Source organism: Lactuca serriola, chromosome 3 (genome assembly GCF_051521515.1).
Source record: "Lactuca serriola cultivar US96UC23 chromosome 3, Lser_US96UC23_V15, whole genome shotgun sequence".
Lineage (NCBI taxonomy): Eukaryota > Viridiplantae > Streptophyta > Magnoliopsida > Asterales > Asteraceae > Lactuca > Lactuca serriola.
In genome coordinates, this window is record NC_136410.1 from 83997808 (window position 1) to 84012164 (window position 14357).

Below are 14357 nucleotides of genomic sequence, written 5' to 3' on the forward strand. Positions count from 1 at the left end.
TATGTATATATATAAGTTTTAAAAGATGATTCGGTATGTTTCGTAATTGTTGTTCATATTCTTACGTTTTTATTAGAAACTTTGCATGAAATAATCCTTAAGTTTTATACTAAAGATCTCTTTGTACTTATCACTTTTGTAAAAAAAAATGGTAATTAAACATATTTAAATGATTGTGTTTTAACATCCTTAATGTATAAACATTGCTCAAAAATGTTAGAAGGTGTTAATAAATCTATAAACCACTTTTGACAGTTTTACCCTTTACTGTCCCTGTTTTTAGAAAACTCATAAAAAAATCATCGTAAGTCAAAAAATGAATCCGTCACCTCTCAGAGTTTATAAAATGAGTCTACTTTGTTCCCAATTTTTATTATGATTTTTAGTGGTCTCAAACTAGTGTGAAAATGAATATCTTCACTGACTGGTCCGAAATCACTTCTGAAATGACAGGCAGTTTTATAAAAATCGACATAAATTGTAGAAAAATCGTATGAATTCATGCGAGTAGTCGTTAGAAAGGTATAAACTTGAACTATTTGCATATTGTACCGTTTTGAAATATATTAAGTTTAAGATGGTCAAAACAGTCCGTGAACAGGACTCAACTTTTCTGTAGAAAGATGTCATTTAAATTTAAGTTATGTTTAGTGTTCTAACTCGTATTCCCCCCCCCCCCCCTTTAAAACTTTTGGTTGTTGGTTTGATGCTCCAAAACAGCCACTCTTTTGGCTATGTTGCTATCACGAAAATTTCACAACAAAAGAGCAAGAAAAAGGGTAGTTTACTCACTGTTTTGAATCAATAATTTTGAGTATCATAACAAGTAACTTCCAGGGGTATTTGGTGGTAAAAATATCAAGCAAAAAGGAAGGTGTAGATGGGTGAAATGGTGGCTGAAACACAAAAGGGACATCAGCCCTTTAGTTCATGGTTTTGATGGCTTTGGAAGGAAGTTCTTGTGCTTGAAAATGAGATGAAGGTTGAGAGTAATTCCCTGGAGTATTGGCTGGTCAAATGAGGGTAAAATGAAGAGGAATTTCGTGGATATGAAGGAGGAAAGAGTGGAAGAGGATAAGGGGACAAAACCTACACTAGCTTGTGATGGGATGTGAGTTTAAGTGATGTGATCTTGTCTAGCCACTTGCTTGGGTGGTTGCTTAGAGATAGGGTTAGTTAAATAACTAACTACTAGTTATTTAGTTAGTTAGGAGTTCTAGTTAAGGAGAGGGAAGGTCTTAATCTCGAAAATTAGAAGAGGGATTAAGAAGCATTCTTAGTAAAATGTCTTAAGTGATTAAGCACTTATTAGTTAAGTTGGCACTTATCTCCACCAATTCTCTTATCTTAATTGATTTAGACATCATAAAACTTACATGAAATCACTTTAAGTCATGACTCATAACTAGTCATTCACTAGATAATAATACATATATATAAATACATACATGTATACTTAGTATAAAATAACAATGTAGTTTTTGTGTATTTGAACTTTAATGTTTATGTTTTATTCTTTTTATTCAAAAACACTTAAATACATTCTAATTATACCTTATAATAATTCATTTTATATTTTAATTTATTTAAATATAAAATTTATTGACCAATGTATAATTGCATGACATTTAACCGGTTAACCATATCGTTAAACACGTTTTGTCACTTTGGTTCGTATATTTGTCAAATTTAGATCCTCCACAACTATTAAGCACACGTTTTACATAGGACCCAACTTAATTATCAACTAGATACATGTTGATACAAAAATTAAGTTTGTTGCGTTCAAATGATGTTATATGCTAATTTCACAAACCGGCGATGGTTCGTAGCCATACATCATAACGAAATTTATCAATAGCTACTTGTTTTATATTTCACAATAACTTATTTAAATAAAAGCGGTTAAATTCCTTCAACCATTCTTGATGAAATACTCATATTGCTTAATAATCAAAACATAGCATCGTACGATCGTTCCTATTTTTACCAATTGTTACATTCTCCCCCCGTTAAAAGAATTTCGTCCCGAAATTCAACTTGTAGATGGGATATCACTAATCAATTGGGGGTGTTTCTTTTTTTTTGATCCTCGCATTTCTTAGTGAATTTCGGTCCTCGCTTGGCGTTCCAACGAGCCTTCACTATGGGCATGCGACTTTGTTTTTGTCCTTTTGACCTTCTGATCCATGATTTCCACCGGTTCTTCGATGAAGTTTAGACTCCCGTTGATTTCAATTTCATCCAGTGGAATAACAAGAGTCTCATCAGACAAGCTCTTCTTCTGATCCTAGTATGCATTCAATCGTTTACGGATTTGAATAATCTTCTCTGTAGTTTCTCGTATGATCTGGGGGCTGGTGAGAGTGTTGTTAGGAACTTGCCTGTTAGCTATTTGCGTGTCACCTACCTCAGCCCAGCATAGAGGCGATCTACACTTGCTTCTATAGAGAGCTTCAAATGACGCGACTTTGATATTAATGTAATAGTTGTTGTTGTATAAGGATTCAATGAATGGTTCTTCCGCTTTGTCTGTCAGTTTGAGGGTGATATTAAGGACTTCTTTAACGAATATCAAAAACACGAGGCGAATCACCTGTCCCTTATCCAAAATGATAGATAGTGGTATACTCTACAGTCTCGCAATCTTCTTGTGATATGCTCCTGTCAGCTTTTCTATTTTTCTTTGTAGCCTTGGTCGGTAGAAAGTGTGTGGGTTTGGTTGATTCGTCTACGATCGCTCAAGTGGTAGCATGTCCATCCACTGTCCTGTGTAACTTGTCATGGAGTTCATGGTATGACTCATAACTGATTCATCTATCATCTCTTTGTGTTTATAAGTCGTATATAATTAAGATTGAAAAGATAGTTGAATCGGTGATTCTATTCTAAGCCCACATCCAAACAAGGAAAAGGATTTAAAACGAAATTACCAACCCTAAGTCCGTAGAATCTTAATTATATAGGCCTCCAATATATACACTTAGTAATCATAGATTCACTAGTATGGGTCCATAGTCTCTACTTGAGTGGGGTGATTAACTTGGGTGAGATGGTATTTACAACAACCCTTTTCCACAACTACTGCACTTAGGTTGATTTTTGAACTCGGGTTGTCGTACGGATGGTATTCCCAGGAGATCTTCTCGGAATATATCGAGAAGGTTACGGGCTTTTTCAACATCCATGATGTCTTTCTCTTCTTGTTTCTTATCCACAACACAGGCTAGGACGGCGTGGTACCTCCTGTGTAGGTACTTCTGAGTCTTGTTGTAAAAGGTGAGTTGGGGGATTGTGTCCGGTTTGTCGCCATAGACAACGAGGGTTCTATTACTCGATGGGTTTAGGCAAATGGCCTTTTCTTAATATATGATATCGGTATGGTGAGGAAACTAACTAATACGTTGTTAAAATGAAAATGTTGTAAATTTTTATTGTGACCGGTGTTAGGATGATTTGAACGAATTGGTTGATTTAGTGTTAGAGTGCACCCTATGTACACGTCTATAGTGCTTTTGATTATTCCAATTCTACTGTAAATATTTCGATTAAGTTTTTGAGGTTTTTGGTTGAGAAATTGATTAAATCTACGACTCACAATACTCCTCTCCGCGTTGCTATTATATAGTATCCATGCATATGTGCTATCGGGAATGAACGTACCGGAATCTCATCGGGGTCTATTACTTCTTTCCCACGCTCTGTTGCTAAAACACTTCCGACGCTCCTGACATCTTTGTTTTTAGTCTTCGGGAACTCCTTTATGAAATGTCCTACTTCTCCACATCTGTAGCAAGTCCGACTCATCCCAGCTTTTGTGTTCTGGGCGGTCTGTTGAGCCGGCACCCTACATAAATTTGTGGTATGCCCCTTTTCATTACAGTTCTTACAGTGCATTTCCCTGCACTTTCCTTTGTGATGAAAGCTACACTTGGTGCATTTTGGCAGGTTTCCAACATATGGTCTTTTCGGCACTGAGGTAGTAGGGATGGTGGTGGTATGGAATTTCACTATTTGATGTCTTTTGGTAGGTCCTTGATTTGGGGCGTCGTTGCAGGAACATACTCGAGGTATCCCTGGTTGTTATTACGATTGGAACTTTCGACGCTGTTCCCGCTTTTGTTTGTGTTGTTAGTGCCGAGGTGTGCCATGACTGCTGTCACGGCGGCTGTTACTGCAATTTGAAATGTTGTAGGGTCTATTTATAGAACTAGTGTTGCACCAGTATGCTGATTACCTTCATGTGTCGGCATGATTTTATTTCGCGAGTGGCCTCCTCTGTTCTCAGTTCTGTGATGAATGTCCAGGTTGTAGCTGTGAAGGTTCTTTGTCCTATAACGACTATCTCCTTTTCTAAGGAGTGTAGGTGATCCATATTGTTCTTTTGATCTGCTTGCTGGTCTATGGGTGCTATGGCCCGAAGTACGGTGCAGTGAGTTTATATCGGTTGTGGATCATCGGTTGTCCTCTCCAGTCTATATGTGTGGCTAGGTAGTTAATTGCGGGTTGCTTCCTGAAATGAGAGGTGGAGGTTCTCACACTCCTCTTGATAGGGTAAGGTTTATTGATGGTATCTCCCGAACTTCTTTCTCCATCTGGTCCCTTCTCGGAAATCTTCTTCCTCGTATTTCATCTATTGGTACTCTTCGAAATCTTCTTATGGATCCTTCTTGATCCATCTATTGGCTTCGGTGGCAGGATAGTAGGGGCCTATGTGGAGATGAAGTCTAGCTGATATGCCTATGCGAGAATAGGGGTAAGAAGCATATGAAGAATCTAAGTGTGTGGTTCTATTGTAACGCAAAATACTCCTATAGTATTTTAAATTTGTATGTTAAGGTTTTCTTTGTATGGTTTGTTGGTAAGTTTTAAATTTGTTGTCCACTACAGACACTCCTCGGCACACGTTAGTTGGCTCTCGGACAAATATAGTTGATCAGGCTATATCCTTCCCAGTTCCGATTACATGTCCCAAGGCGTACCTGCACTGCACAACTTATTTATAATACTTCTAAAATGGTCCGATGTGAAACTGTTATTAGTACAAAATGAATGCATGCTTACTTTACAAAAACTAAATAAATTTAATTTCAAAAGTATGACTCTTCTCAGAGTGTTTTTGCCCAGTTGAGTTTATAGTTGTATACCAAAAATGGTTTTGATATACTTAATTCACTATAAACGATGCTCTGATACCAATCTGTCACACCCCCAAACCAGAACGGCAGAAACGTTCGGGGGCGGAGGACGTCATATTCAGTATCATAACAGTTCATAGAAAGGAAAGTACACACCACCATACATATATAAAGGTTTTAAAAATGTTTACATCATTGTATTTATTACATGCTCAAAAGATAAATGCATAAACATCTTTCAAAAGAAGTAATTAACGCCAGCGCGTTAATCCCCAAAAGTTGATATCCAAACCTGCTTAGCGGTTCCCTAAGGATACAAGTTATTTCCAAGAGAAAGTGTCAACAATTAAGTTGGTGAGTTCATAAGTGGTTTAGAAAGTTTGTATGCCATTCCAAATTGAGTGTATGTTTTCCAAGAAAATCCCTTATTTCCTTATAAAAGTGTGAAATGCATGAGAATATATGTATTGAATAATATAGATAGTTGAATCAAGAAAATCCCTTATTTTCCTATTAGTTGTTTGTTTTGTATACAGGGAAAATCCCATATTTTCCTAAAGTAATAGTTAGCCTGATGTCCCAGACTAAAAACCGAAAGCAAAAGACATGCTTTAGAAGGTTGAAGCATAGATTTATATAATGAAACCTATTAGAAGATTTCAGTTTGTTAGATGAAGAAAAGTTTTAATAACTACTCATTCATCAATTAGAAGTACTATAATAATTGTATATCCGATGAGTTTTATAACCATACTAAACATAATATGCCTGTAGCGACGTTCTTCAGGCGTCGTAGCGATATGACAAACTGTCACCCCAAAGGACGGACTGTAGCTAACAGTCAGGGCGCGGGATCATGACTTCCCGTATAGATCTATACACATTTGACACGCTCTCCGAACGGGAGACTCTGGTTATAGACAGGACTTGTAGCGATACCTTCTAGCAAAAAGGCAGTGTTTGAAGATGTACTTGTCTCACGGATTCTCAACTATGTCTGTATTAAAGTAATAGTTTTGTATGCAAAGATCATCCTTTCTCACAAAGTTTTGACAATGCATAAATCATAAGTTTTTAAAATGTATTAAAACGGTTTAACAACGAAGGATACTTTGGAATTTCTAAATACTTTGTATAAATCTAGTGCATGCAAAGTATGACAAGAGTTTTCACATAGTAGTAATAAATCACAAGTGATTCATTTGATAAAAACGAGTAAAGTGAAATTTTTGATGTAGAAGACAATTTTGTAAAGAAAACATATATATGTATATGGTTATATATATATATATATATATATATATATATATATATATATATATATATATATATATGTGTGTGTGTGTGTGTGTGTATATATAAGTTTTAAAAGATGATTCGGTATGTTTCGTAATTGTTGTTCATATTCTTACGTTTTTATTAGAAACTTTGCATGAAATAATCCTTAAGTTTTATACTAAAGACCTTTTTGTACTTATCACTTTTGTAAAAAAAATGCTAATTAAACATATTTAAATGATTGTGTTTTAACATCCTTAATGTATAAACATTGCTCAAAAATGTTAGAAGGTGTTAATAAATCTATAAACCACTTTTGACAGTTTTACCCTTTACTGTCCCTGTTTTTAGAAAACTCATAAAAAAATCATCGTAAGTTAAAAAATGAATCCGTCACCTTTCAGAGTTTACAAAATGAGTCTACTTTGTTCCCAATTTTTATTATGATTTTTAGTGGTCTCAAACTAGTGTGAAAATGAACATCTTCACAGACTGGTCCGAAATCACTTCTGAAATGACAGGCAGTTTTATAAAAATCGCCATAAATTGTTGAAAAATCGTATGAATGCATGCGAGTAGTCGTTAGAAAGGTATAAACTTGAACTATTTGCATATTGTACAGTTTTGAAATATATTAAGTTTAAGATGGTCAAAACAGTCCGTGAACAGGACTCAACTTTTCTGTAGAAAGATGTCATTTAAATTTAAGTTATGTTTAGTGTTCTAACTCGTATTCCCCCCCCCCCCCCCCTTTAAAACTTTTGGTTGTTGGTTTGATGCTCCAAAACAGCCACTCTTTTGGCTATGTTGCTGTCACGAAAATTTCACAGCAAAAGAGCAAGAAAAAGGGTAGTTTACTCACTGTTTTGAATCAATAATTTTGAGTATCATAACAAGTAACTTCCAGGGGTACTTGGTGGTAAAAATATCAAGCAAAAAGGAAGGTGTAGATGGGTGAAATGGTGGCTGAAACACAAAAGGGACAGCAGCCCTTTAGTTCATGGTTTTGATGGCTTTGGAAGGAAGTTCTTGTGCTTGAAAATGAGATGAAGGTTGAGAGTAATTCCCTGGAGTATTGGCTGGTCAAATGAGGGTAAAATGAAGAGGAATTTCGTGGATATGAAGGAGGAAAGAGTGGAAGAGGATAAGGGGACAAAACCTACACTAGCTTGTGATGGGATGTGAGTTTAAGTGATGTGATCTTGTCTAGCCACTTGCTTGGGTGGTTGCTTAGAGATAGGGTTAGTTAAATAACTAACTACTAGTTATTTAGTTAGTTAGGAGTTCTAGTTAAGGAGAGGGAAGGTCTTAATCTCGAAAATTAGAAGAGGGATTAAGAAGCATTCTTAGTAAAATGTCTTAAGTGATTAAGCACTTATTAGTTAAGTTGGCACTTATCTCCACCAATTCTCTTATCTTAATTGATTTAGACATCATAAAACTTACATGAAATCACTTTAAGTCATGACTCATAACTAGTCATTCACTAGATAATAATACATATATATAAATACATACATGTATACTTAGTATAAAATAACAATGTAGTTTTTGTGTATTTGAACTTTAATGTTTATGTTTTATTCTTTTTATTCAAAAACACTTAAATACATTCTAATTATACCTTATAATAATTCATTTTATATTTTAATTTATTTAAATATAAAATTTATTGACCAATGTATAATTGCATGACATTTAACCGGTTAACCATATCGTTAAACACGTTTTGTCACTTTGGTTCGTATATTTGTCAAATTTAGATCCTCCACAACTATTAAGCACACGTTTTACATAGGACCCAACTTAATTATCAACTAGATACATGTTGATACAAAAATTAAGTTTGTTGCGTTCAAATGATGTTATATGCTAATTTCACAAACCGGCGATGGTTCGTAGCCATACATCATAACGAAATTTATCAATAGCTACTTGTTTTATATTTCACAATAACTTATTTAAATAAAAGCGGTTAAATTCCTTCAACCATTCTTGATGAAATACTCATATTGCTTAATAATCAAAACATAGCATCGTACGATCGTTCCTATTTTTACCAATTGTTACATTCTCCCCCCGTTAAAAGAATTTCGTCCTGAAATTCAACTTGTAGACGGGATATCACTAATCAATTGGGGGTGTTTCTTTTTTTTTTGATCCTCGCATTTCTTAGTGAATTTCGGTCCTCGCTTGGCGTTCCAACGAGCCTTCACTATGGGCATGCGACTTTGTTTTTGTCCTTTTGACCTTCTGATCCATGATTTCCACCGGTTCTTCGATGAAGTTTAGACTCCCGTTGATTTCAATTTCATCCAGTGGAATAACAAGAGTCTCATCAGACAAGCTCTTCTTCTGATCCTGGTATGCATTCAATCGTTCACGGATTTGAATAATCTTCTCTGTAGTTTCTCGTATGATCTGGGGGCTGGTGAGAGTGTTGTTAGGAACTTGCCTGTTAGCTATTTGCGTGTCACCTACCTCAGCCCAGCATAGAGGCGATCTACACTTGCTTCTGTAGAGAGCTTCAAATGACGCGACTTTGATATTAATGTAATAGTTGTTGTTGTATAAGGATTCGATGAATGGTTCTTCCGCTTTGTCTGTCAGTTTGAGGGTGATATTAAGGACTTCTTTAACGAATATCGAAAACACGAGGCGAATCACCTGTCCCTTATCCAAAATGATAGATAGTGGTATACTCTGCAGTCTCGCAATCTTCTTGTGATATGCTCCTGTCAGCTTTTCTATTTTTCTTTGTAGCCTAGGTCGGTAGAAAGTGTGTGGGTTTGGTTGATTCGTCTACGATCGCTCAAGTGGTAGCATGTCCATCCACTGTCCTGTGTAACTTGTCATGGAGTTCATGGTATGACTCATAACTGATTCATCTATCATCTCTTTGTGTTTATAAGTCGTATATAATTAAGATTGAAAAGATAGTTGAATCGGTGATTCTATTCTAAGCCCACATCCAAACAAGGAAAAGGATTTAAAACGAAATTACCAACCCTAAGTCCGTAGAATCTTAATTATATAGGCCTCCAATATATACACTTAGTAATCATAGATTCACTAGTATGGGTCCATAGTCTCTACTTGAGTGGGGTGATTAACTTGGGTGAGATGGTATTTACAACAACCCTTTTCCACAACTACTACACTTAGGTTGATTTTTGAACTCGGGTTGTCGTACGGATGGTATTCCCAGGAGATCTTCTCGGAATATATCGAGAAGGTTACGGGCTTTTTCAACATCCATGATGTCTTTCTCTTCTTGTTTCTTATCCACAACACAGGCTAGGACGGCGTGGTACCTCCTGTGTAGGTACTTCTGAGTCTTGTTGTAAAAGGTGAGTCGGGGGATTGTGTCCGGTTTGTCGCTATAGACAACGAGGGTTCTATTACTCGATGGGTTTAGGCAAATGGCCTTTTCTTAATATATGATATCGGTATGGTGAGGAAACTAACTAATACGTTGTTAAAATGAAAATGTTGTAAATTTTTATTGTGACCGGTGTTAGGATGATTTGAACGAATTGGTTGATTTAGTGTTAGAGTGCACCCTATGTACACGTCTATAGTGCTTTTGATTATTCCAATTCTACTGTAAATATTTCGATTAAGTTTTTGAGGTTTTTGGTTGAGAAATTGATTAAATCTACGACTCACAATACTCCTCTCCGCGTTGCTATTATATAGTATCCATGCATATGTGCTATCGGGAATGAACGTACCGGAATCTCATCGGGGTCTATTACTTCTTTCCCACGCTCTGTTGCTAAAACACTTCCGACGCTCCTGACATCTTTGTTTTTAGTCTTCGGGAACTCCTTTATGAAATGTCCTACTTCTCCACATCTGTAGCAAGTCCGACTCATCCCAGCTTTTGTGTTCTGGGCGGTCTGTTGAGCCGGCACCCTACATAAATTTGTGGTATGCCCCTTTTCATTACAGTTCTTACAGTGCATTTCCCTGCACTTTCCTTTGTGATGAAAGCTACACTTGGTGCATTTTGGCAGGTTTCCAACATATGGTCTTGTCGGCACTGAGGTAGTAGGGATGGTGGTGGTATGGAATTTCACTATTTGTTGTCTTTTGGTAGGTCCTTGATTTGGGGCGTCGTTGCAGGAACATACTCGAGGTGTCCCTGGTTGTTATTACGATTGGAACTTTCGACGCTGTTCCTACTTTTGTTTGTGTTGTTAGCGCCGAGGTGTGCCATGACTGCTGTCACGGCGGCTGTTACTACAATTTGAAATGTTGTAGGGTCTATTTATAGAACTAGTGTTGCACCAGTATGCTGATTACCTTCATGTGTCGGCATGATTTTATTTCGCGAGTGACCTCCTCTGTTCTCAGTTCAGTGATGACTGTCCAGGTTGTAGCTGTATGGGTTCTTTGTCCTATAACGACTATCTCCTTTTCTAAGGAGTGTAGGTGATCCATATTGTTTTTTTTATCTGCTTGCTGGTCTATGGGTGCTATCGCCCGAAGTTCGGTGCAGTGAGTTTATATCGGTTATGGATCATCGGTTGTCCTCTCCAGTCTATATGTGTGGCTAGGTAGTTAATTGCGGGTTGCTTCCTGAAATGAGAGGTGGAGGTTCTCATACTCCTCTTGATAGGGTAAGGTTTATTGATGGTATCTCCCGAACTTCTTTCTCCATCTGGTCCCTTCTCGGAAATCTTCTTCCTCGTATTTCATCTATTGGTACTCTTCGAAATCTTCTTATGGATCCTTCTTGATCCATCTATTGGCTTCGGTGGCAGGATAGTAGGGGCCTATGTGGAGATGAAGTCTAGTTGATATGCCTATGCGAGAATAGGGGTAAGAAGCATATGAAGAATCTAAGTGTGTGGTTCTATTGTAACGCAAAATACTCCTATAGTATTTTAAATTTGTATGTTAAGGTTTTCTTTGTATGGTTTGTTGGTAAGTTTTAAATTTGTTGTCCACTGTAGACACTCCTCGGCACACGTTAGTTGGCTCTCGGACAAATATAGTTGATCAGGCTATATCCTTCCCAGTTCCGATTACATGTCCCAAGGCGTACCTGCACTGCACAACTTATTTATAATACTTCTAAAATGGTCCGATGTGAAACTGTTATTAGTACAAAATGAATGCATGCTTACTTTACAAAAACTAAATAAATTTAATTTCAAAAGTATGACTCTTCTCAGAGTGTTTTTGCCCAGTTGAGTTTATAGTTGTATACCAAAAATGGTTTTGATATACTTAATTCACTATAAACGATGCTCTGATACCAATCTGTCACACCCCCAAACCAGAACGGCAGAAACGTTCGGGGGCGGAGGACGTCATATTCAGTATCATAACAGTTCATAGAAAGGAAAGTACACACCACCATACATATATAAAGGTTTTAAAAATGTTTACATCATTGTATTTATTACATGCTCAAAAGATAAATGCATAAACATCTTTCAAAAGAAGTAATTAACGCCAGCGCGTTAATCCCCAAAAGTTGATATCCAAACCTGCTTAGCGGTTCCCTGAGAATACAAGTTATTTCCAAGAGAAAGTGTCAACAATTAAGTTGGTGAGTTCATAAGTGGTTTAGAAAGTTTGTATGCCATTCCAAATTGAGTGTATGTTTTCCAAGAAAATCCCTTATTTCCTTATAAAAGTGTGAAATGCATGAGAATATATGTATTGAATAATATAGATAGTTGAATCAAGAAAATCCCTTATTTTCCTATTAGTTGTTTGTTTTGTATACAGGGAAAATCCCATATTTTCCTAAAGTAATAGTTAGCCTGATGTCCCAGACTAAAAACCGAAAGCAAAAGACATGCTTTAGAAGGTTGAAGCATAGATTTATATAATGAAACCTATTAGAAGATTTCAGTTTGTTAGATGAAGAAAAGTTTTAATAACTACTCATTCATCAATCAGAAGTACTATAATAATTGTATATCCGATGAGTTTTATAACCATACTAAACATAATATGCCTGTAGCGACGTTCTTCAGGCGTCGTAGCATTATGACAAACTGTCACCCCAAAGGACGGACTGTAGCTAACAGTCAGGGCGCGGGATCATGACTTCCCGTATAGATCTATACACATTTGACACGCTCTCCGAACGGGAGACTCTGGTTATCGACAGGACTTGTAGCGATACCTTCTAGCAAAAAGGCAGTGTTTGAAGATGTACTTGTCTCACGGATTCTCAACTAAGTCTGTATTAAAGTAATAGTTTTGTATGCAAAGATCATCCTTTCTCACAAAGTTTTGACAATGCATAAATCATAAGTTTTTAAAATGTATTAAAACGGTTTAACAACGTAGGATACTTTGGAATTTCTAAATACTTTGTATAAATCTAGTGCATGCAAAGTATGACAAGAGTTTTCACATAATAGTAATAAAGCACAAGTGATTCATTTGATAAAAACGAGTAAAGTGAAATTTTTGATGTAGAAGACAATTTTGTAAACAAAACATATATATATATATATATATATATATATATATGGTTATATATATATATATATATATATATATATATATATATATATATATATATAAGTTTTAAAAGATGATTCGGTATGTTTCGTAATTGTTGTTCATATTCTTACGTTTTTATTAGAAACTTTGCATGAAATAATCCTTAAGTTTGATACTAAAGACCTTTTTGTACTTATCACTTTTGTAAAAAAATGGTAATTAAACATATTTAAATGATTGTGTTTTAACTTCCTTAATGTATAAACATTGCTCAAAAATGTTAGAAGGTGTTAATAAATCTATAAACCACTTTTGACAGTTTTACCCTTTACTGTCCCTGTTTTTAGAAAACTCATAAAAAAATCATCGTAAGTCAAAAAATGAATCCGTCACCTCTGAGAGTTTATAAAATGAGTCTACTTTGTTCCCAATTTTTATTATGATTTTTAGTGGTCTCAAACTAGTGTGAAAATGAACATCTTCACAGACTGGTCCAAAATCACTTCTGAAATGACAGGCAGTTTTATAAAAATCGCCATAAATTGTAGAAAACCCGTATGAACGCATGCGAGTAGTCCTTAGAAAGGTATAAACTTGAACTATTTGCATATTGTACAGTTTTGGAATATATTAAGTTTAAGATGGTCAAAACAGTCCGTGAACAGGACTCAACTTTTCTGTGGAAAGATGTCATTTAAATTTAAGTTATGTTTAGTGTTCTAACTCGTATTCCCTCCCCCCCCCCCCTTTAAAACTTTTGGTTGTTGGTTTGATGCTCCAAAACAGCCACTCTTTTGGCTATGTTGTTGTCACGAAAATTTCACAGCAAAAGAGCAAGAAAAAGGGTAGTTTACTCACTGTTTTGAATCAATAATTTTGAGTATATCATAACAAGTAACTTCCAGGGGTATTTGGTGGTAAAAATATCAAGCAAAAAGGAAGGTGTAGATGGGTGAAATGGTGGCTGAAACACAAAAGGGACAGCAGCCCTTTAGTTCATGGTTTTGATGGCTTTGGAAGGAAGTTCTGTGACACCCAATTTTTTTTGCAAAAATTTTAAACTTTTAAAACCCATCTTAAATTAAATTAAAACAACTTAAATAGTCATAACATAATCCATCAACTTAATAATCATTTAAAATAAGTGCGGAAGTAATAATAATAATAAGGTCCCAACAAAATAACTAGTAGCGATGTCCCGATGCTCCATGTCAAGCCTTAGCCTCTTTAATCTTAACACCTGAAAAGTTATAAGGGAAAAACGTAAGCACGAAGCTTAGTGAATTCAAACACAGACATTGTACTAACATTCATATTTACTAGCCCTAATCCATTTCCCAATTATAATGATAAAGGCAAAGAACGAATCAATGTCTATATTACGAGAAGGACTTGTAGGTTTGAACCGCACCGGGAAGATCCCGTATCATTTGGCCCTAATCACCGCACCTCACGAAGAGTATTACG